We start from the raw sequence: 5391 nt of genomic DNA, 5'->3' as shown, positions 1-5391 counted from the left end.
TTTAGAGCTTTGCACAATGGGGCTTCCTGATGGCATGACATATGGTGGAGGAAGGCTGGTGCCTGTTAGGCCATCTCAGGGAGAGCGGGTGGCTAGTTACCTGGAGAATTCACCAGGTATTCTGAAAGCCGATTCAAAAACAATCTTTTGTTATTTCCAGAGGCCAGGAGGCGAGTTATAAGGAAAGGCTGACAGAATTGATAGGAAGCCCACCTTGCATGGTTTACCCATCAAGGCCTAACCAAGCCCCCACCTCCCTTTTCCAAGAACAGACCCTATCTTCCCTTGCTCATTAATAACTCCCCTTTCTCTGACCCCTGAGGCACTGTTTAAATCTGGGTCATTCATTCTAATATTTAGTCAAATGTTGGATTTTAGAGATTTGAGGTGGCTTACAAAAACAAAGATTAAGGGGAGGTATATACAGTGGCAGGTGTATGTTGCACAGAGCTTACATTTATATATAACAGGTATATATTGGCACAGAGAAAAACACAATCTTATGCAGTTGAGAAAAGTGGTCAGAAATTTTCTCTGAGACTGCTGGAGGCCAAAGCTAAAGGGCAAGTGATCATGGCAGGGGCCACACAGGGTCCTTAAGTGTGATCAGACTGGTTTTTAGGAATAGAACATCTTCTCTCAAAACTGAGAACTGGGAGAAGTCTCCCCAGTGGGCTCAGCCGCAGAGCTCTGCCGCATCGTCACCTCTGAGAAGACTGAATTTTCCGTGATAGCATGGGGGTTTGGTCCTTTGGTTGTGGTTCTCTCTCTCTCTCTCTTTCTATTTTTTTTAAATTAAATCAAAGTCACAAGTTAGCTCAAACATTGCCATGGTAACTAACTCCTCTGGTAGAAAAGAGAAAACCAAAAGTCTATGCAAATGGACAGAAAGAATCAGGAAGAGGGAAGGTTTGGGAGAGACATTTTATAGTTCATCAAGATCAAAGGACAGAACCGTATCTGTAAACCTGAAGCTCCCACAGCAGGAGCCACTGCTGCTACAGCACCTGTCACAGCGACTGGCCCCGAGTGGTTCCGAGTTGTTCTTTAGCCTGTCATCGTTAGCACCTCCTATGTATAATTTGTAATAGTTAACAACTCCTTCCTCTGTCTTCACTTACCTGAGGAGTTACAGCCTGAGTCAGGCTGCAGTACCGCCATTTGCCAGCAGGTGCTGCCAGCAAACACAGTTCAGAGAAGCCTGAAAAGGCAAAGTCCTTCCCTAACTTGAAAACTTTCCGCAGAACCTAACTGTGGACAGTGCAAAGTCCAGACTCCTAACTACATCCCAGCCCCTTAAGATTTGAAGCAGTTTATTTTTTATTGTCTTAGTTCTTACCAGTTCAGGCATCCATTTATTGAATATTCAGTCTTTATAAGGTGCTCTGCCGGGTGCTGGAGATAAGATGACAGATTTCACCTCTGCTCTGGAGAAGTTATTACTGCCCACTCTGCCTTGGGAAGGGCTAAGCTGCTATGTTAAAGCACTGGCTTAAGCTTCTATGACAAGGAGACATCTATACACACACACACACACACACACACAGAGCAGCTAAAGGAAGATACAGTTTATTTATTTCTCAGCAGAGACCAGAGATGAGTGGTCCTGACTGGTGTGGCTGCTCAGTACCATCAGGTCAGTTAGGGGTCTTGCTTCTTTCATCTTGTTGCACCATCATCTGTAGGATATTGTCTTTGGTGGTGTGGTCACAGCTGGGTCATGACCACATACATGCATCAGCCTAGGAAAGGGGAAGAGAAAAAGAAGAGGGCAAGCGATTCCCTTTTAAGTGAGAAACACAGAAGGTGCACCTACCCTTTTATTTGCATTCTAGGGCATGGACCTTGTCATGTGGCTGCATTTACCTGTGAAGAAGGCTGGGAAATAGCTGGGCAGTGCTGTGCAGCCTACCTCAGTGTTGCACCCTACTCCTCCTATTCAATTTAATTCTGAGATCTCCAGGTTTTGCACAGAACCAGATGTCAGGTGGAGCCTTCTTCAGTTGTGAAATATGCACCCAAGTTTTGACATCTTGTAAACTGGTGGCAGTATCAGTCGTCAAGAGTACGTAGTAGGGTCCTTGCCATGAATTTCACTTTTGCAAAAGCATCAGAGCAAAACAATACTGTCTGTAAATGACAAATGATTTTAAAGCTCCATGATTAAAGATCTGATGAGAGTTTATTGTAAGAAAATATAGTTATTCCTGTGGCATACAACAATTTAAAGCAATGACTGGATAATGAGAGTACTGATAAATTTCTACGAACTTCAAACAATTTCTGGAATATTCATGTTAGTAACATATATCTGCACATATAAACTAAAGTTTATCATCACGTACTTGGCAATGTTTCCTATGTAATTTAACGTACCAAATAAATGGAATTAATTTAACATCTCTCTTTTATAAGGTGAGAGACAAAACCTCTAAGATTTTGCAGAGACCCTTTGGGAAATCTAAGTTTGTTTGACATCAAAGACTCCATTTAGAATTTGATTTGGGGAACATGTTAGAAGGTTTGATTAAATTGGATCATAGATCATTATGAGATAATACTTAATTATCTGTTCAACCACAATGACAACAGAAGATGGTAAAGGCAAATATATAAGGTTACACAAGCATGAACAAAACTTAGCTCTCTTAACATGGAAAAGACTGGGTTTTCTTAGGTAATCCAAGACCTGATGGAGACAGCCTGACCAACAATAAGTTATTTGTTAAGACCCAAAATTTTTGCTCTCCAGGTAAATTACTTAAAAGGTAGAGAAAAACCTGTGGTTATAATTTCTTATTAAGAGCAGACCAATAATCTAAGAAAATTTTGGCCATTTAACAGAGAAAACCAAGTTCTGATTTTGCACTAGAGTGATTTTGATATTAAAATTTGTTTTTAAAAACTTAAATGAACCCATTCTAATCTTAGCTTGACCACACATAAAATTCCTTTCCCAAGATCCCTTTTCCACAAAAGTTCTACAGCTTTTTATATCCATCCAGATTAAGTTCCACCAAGAAGGACTTTTGTTCCCTAAGTCCAGATCTTTTAATATCTGCAGACCTTTCAAGATTAATGGGGGATGTTTGGGGCTTGGTAAAAAGGTAAGGTGAGTTTTGAATTGTTTATAGAGCCACATTTCTATTCTTGTAAAGACTAAATTTGTAAGACAAGAGCAGCTGGTTTTAATTCCTCAAAAAGTTGAGTTGCAACCTCAGTGATCATCAAGGGGCTGACCCAGACATCCCACTACGCTATCCTCAGTTTGCGTCTTTGTATCAGGGAGAAGATCGTCGACCAAGGCGGAAATCCAGATTCCTGGATGCTGGATTTAGAGCTGTGTGTCTTTGGAATGCTATAGTAAACCCTTCTACAAAAGGCTTCACAATGTTTTTCTTTCTCTCTGGGTACTTAGTTTCATTTTAGCTTAGGGGAGAAGGCTAAAAAAAAAAAAAGTTCCTATCAGGCTGTCTGTATCAGCTTCCAATTTTGACTACTTCTGAGCACAGAGCTACTTCAACAATCAAATGCCCTTTCAAATATCTTGATAGCTTTCAGCCAGGACAAGCAGTATCACTGTCAGTACTGAGCAACCACCTGGGTGTAAAAGGCGTCCTGAAAGAGGGTGCAAAAGATTCTACTCTCCCAAGATCCAGAGCCACTCTCAATGATAACCAGAAGAAAGACAGACTTAGTTCCCCTGAGAGCTAGCCACAGTCGGCAGGACCCCAGCCACACGTAGAGTGCAACACACATTTCTGTCTGGCCATATCTAGCCATAAATAGGGTGAACCTACATTTCTGTCTGCCATATTGTGGGGGCCCCCAACCTGGTGGTTGCCAAGTCAAGTTCTCAGGACACAGAGCAAGACAAACAAGAAAGCAGTCACTGTCCCTGGGAGAAAAAGGATCGACAACCAGCGGGTACCCAGAAACAAACCCACAAGTTTCCGTCAAAGATCTGATTTTTACAAGTGTTTTTTGCCTGCCTATCTGAATTTGGAAAGGAAGGGACAGCATGAAATTTTACCTTCTCTCACCCAGGCACCGCAGGTAGGGATCGGGACAGCAGCCCGTGGTAGGTATTCTCACCCTTTGCCAGTGTCTACAGGCTCTGAAGCGAGTGGGGTGTCCTAGCAGGCCTTACCCTGGTCACCAGAAACTGAGAGAAGGAAAAATGATTTTCCCTCAACTCGTTATGGTGGGTCCTTGCCTGAGACCGCTTTATCTCTGGATAAACTTAACTGGGATTAAAGTTCTCCTCTGTGGCCACTATAATTCAAAATTAACTTTGGTAAACATTGCCTGCTTGTTCAGCCTTAAAACAAAATTTTATTCACCCAAGGGTTCACACTGGATGGGGTCCAGCTTAAATTAGACCCAGTCTGACCCCAAACCCAGTCCAGTTTCTAAGTTGGATCTAGTCTGGTTTCCAAATTTGATTCAGTTTCGCTTTGACTCGTTTCCAGACCCATCTGGGAAAAAGAAAACCTCCAAGTCTGAAAACTGGTGCATTGGGATCCCAGAGAGACTTACCACCACCTCCTGAGGCAGCGAGCAAGCAACGAGCTCAGGGCTCAGCAGGTACCTGCACCTCATTGCTCGTTGCTCCTGGGGGCCACTGGGGGCCTCCTTCAGTTCCCACTTAGGACCCCAGAATGGTTAAAAGATAAACTGAGGTATATTAAAAATGTTAAAAGTGTATTTGAGCAAATATTAATTCAAATTGGGCAGTAATGCAATCAAGCAGATGGCAAGGGACAGGGAGGAGCTGTACAACATGAGAATCTTTTACAGAAAAGCGACAACAAGGAAGTTATTCCAGGCAAAAAGAAGGCTTGTTATTCCAAATTTTCTTTAGGGGATGGCAGGGGCCTATCAGGCAGATGGCCTCACTTGTGCTGATCAGGTGATTCCTGATTGACTGGTTTAGATTCCATTTCTGGGAGAGCTGAAACTGTAATTAACTTAAGTCTCCATTTGATGACATGAGGCTTAGCATAAGGGACTTCTTGTGTTGTTTTTAATGCTACGCAGCAGTAAAAGTGAGTTTCAAAATCCAAGTCGGAGCATAGCTTCTTCCTTCTAGAGCTTCCATTGCCCTTAGGGCTGAGAAAAGCCAGCTCCTCGGATGGCCTCCAGGGACCCTCATGGTCTGTTGTTCCTTGTGGGCCACACGTACTCCTCCCCTGCACTCGGGCCCTTCTCATTACTTCACACTTGACAGGATCCCTTCCAGGACAGGACACTGACAGGATTCGCACCCTGTACTCTGTTGCAGAAGAGGCCCTGAGGCCACCAGGGAGCACACAGGGAGAGTGGGTAGAGAGGAGGAGGGGGTCATTAAGAGTGAGACGGGGCCTGCAGCGCATTTCCCATTCCGCTCTG

The 5391-nt window shown here is 43.4% G+C and overlaps 1 long non-coding RNA gene across 1 annotated transcript; it reads right to left on the bottom strand.

Moving 5' to 3' along the window:
• Positions 1-1287: 1287 nt before the first annotated feature.
• On the bottom strand, positions 1288-4332 carry LOC108394247 (uncharacterized). The gene is made up of 3 exons (XR_001852398.3): positions 4044-4332; positions 1867-2130; positions 1288-1742 (listed from the first exon to the last, which is right to left on the bottom strand). It is a non-coding gene; the product is annotated as an uncharacterized lncRNA (long non-coding RNA).
• Between the last annotated feature and the right edge of the window lie 1059 nt (positions 4333-5391).

Source organism: Manis javanica, chromosome 12 (assembly GCF_040802235.1).
Source record: "Manis javanica isolate MJ-LG chromosome 12, MJ_LKY, whole genome shotgun sequence".
NCBI classification, from domain to species: domain Eukaryota; kingdom Metazoa; phylum Chordata; class Mammalia; order Pholidota; family Manidae; genus Manis; species Manis javanica.
Note: the sequence above shows the minus strand (reverse complement) of the source record. Positions and strands in the feature narration are given on the sequence as shown.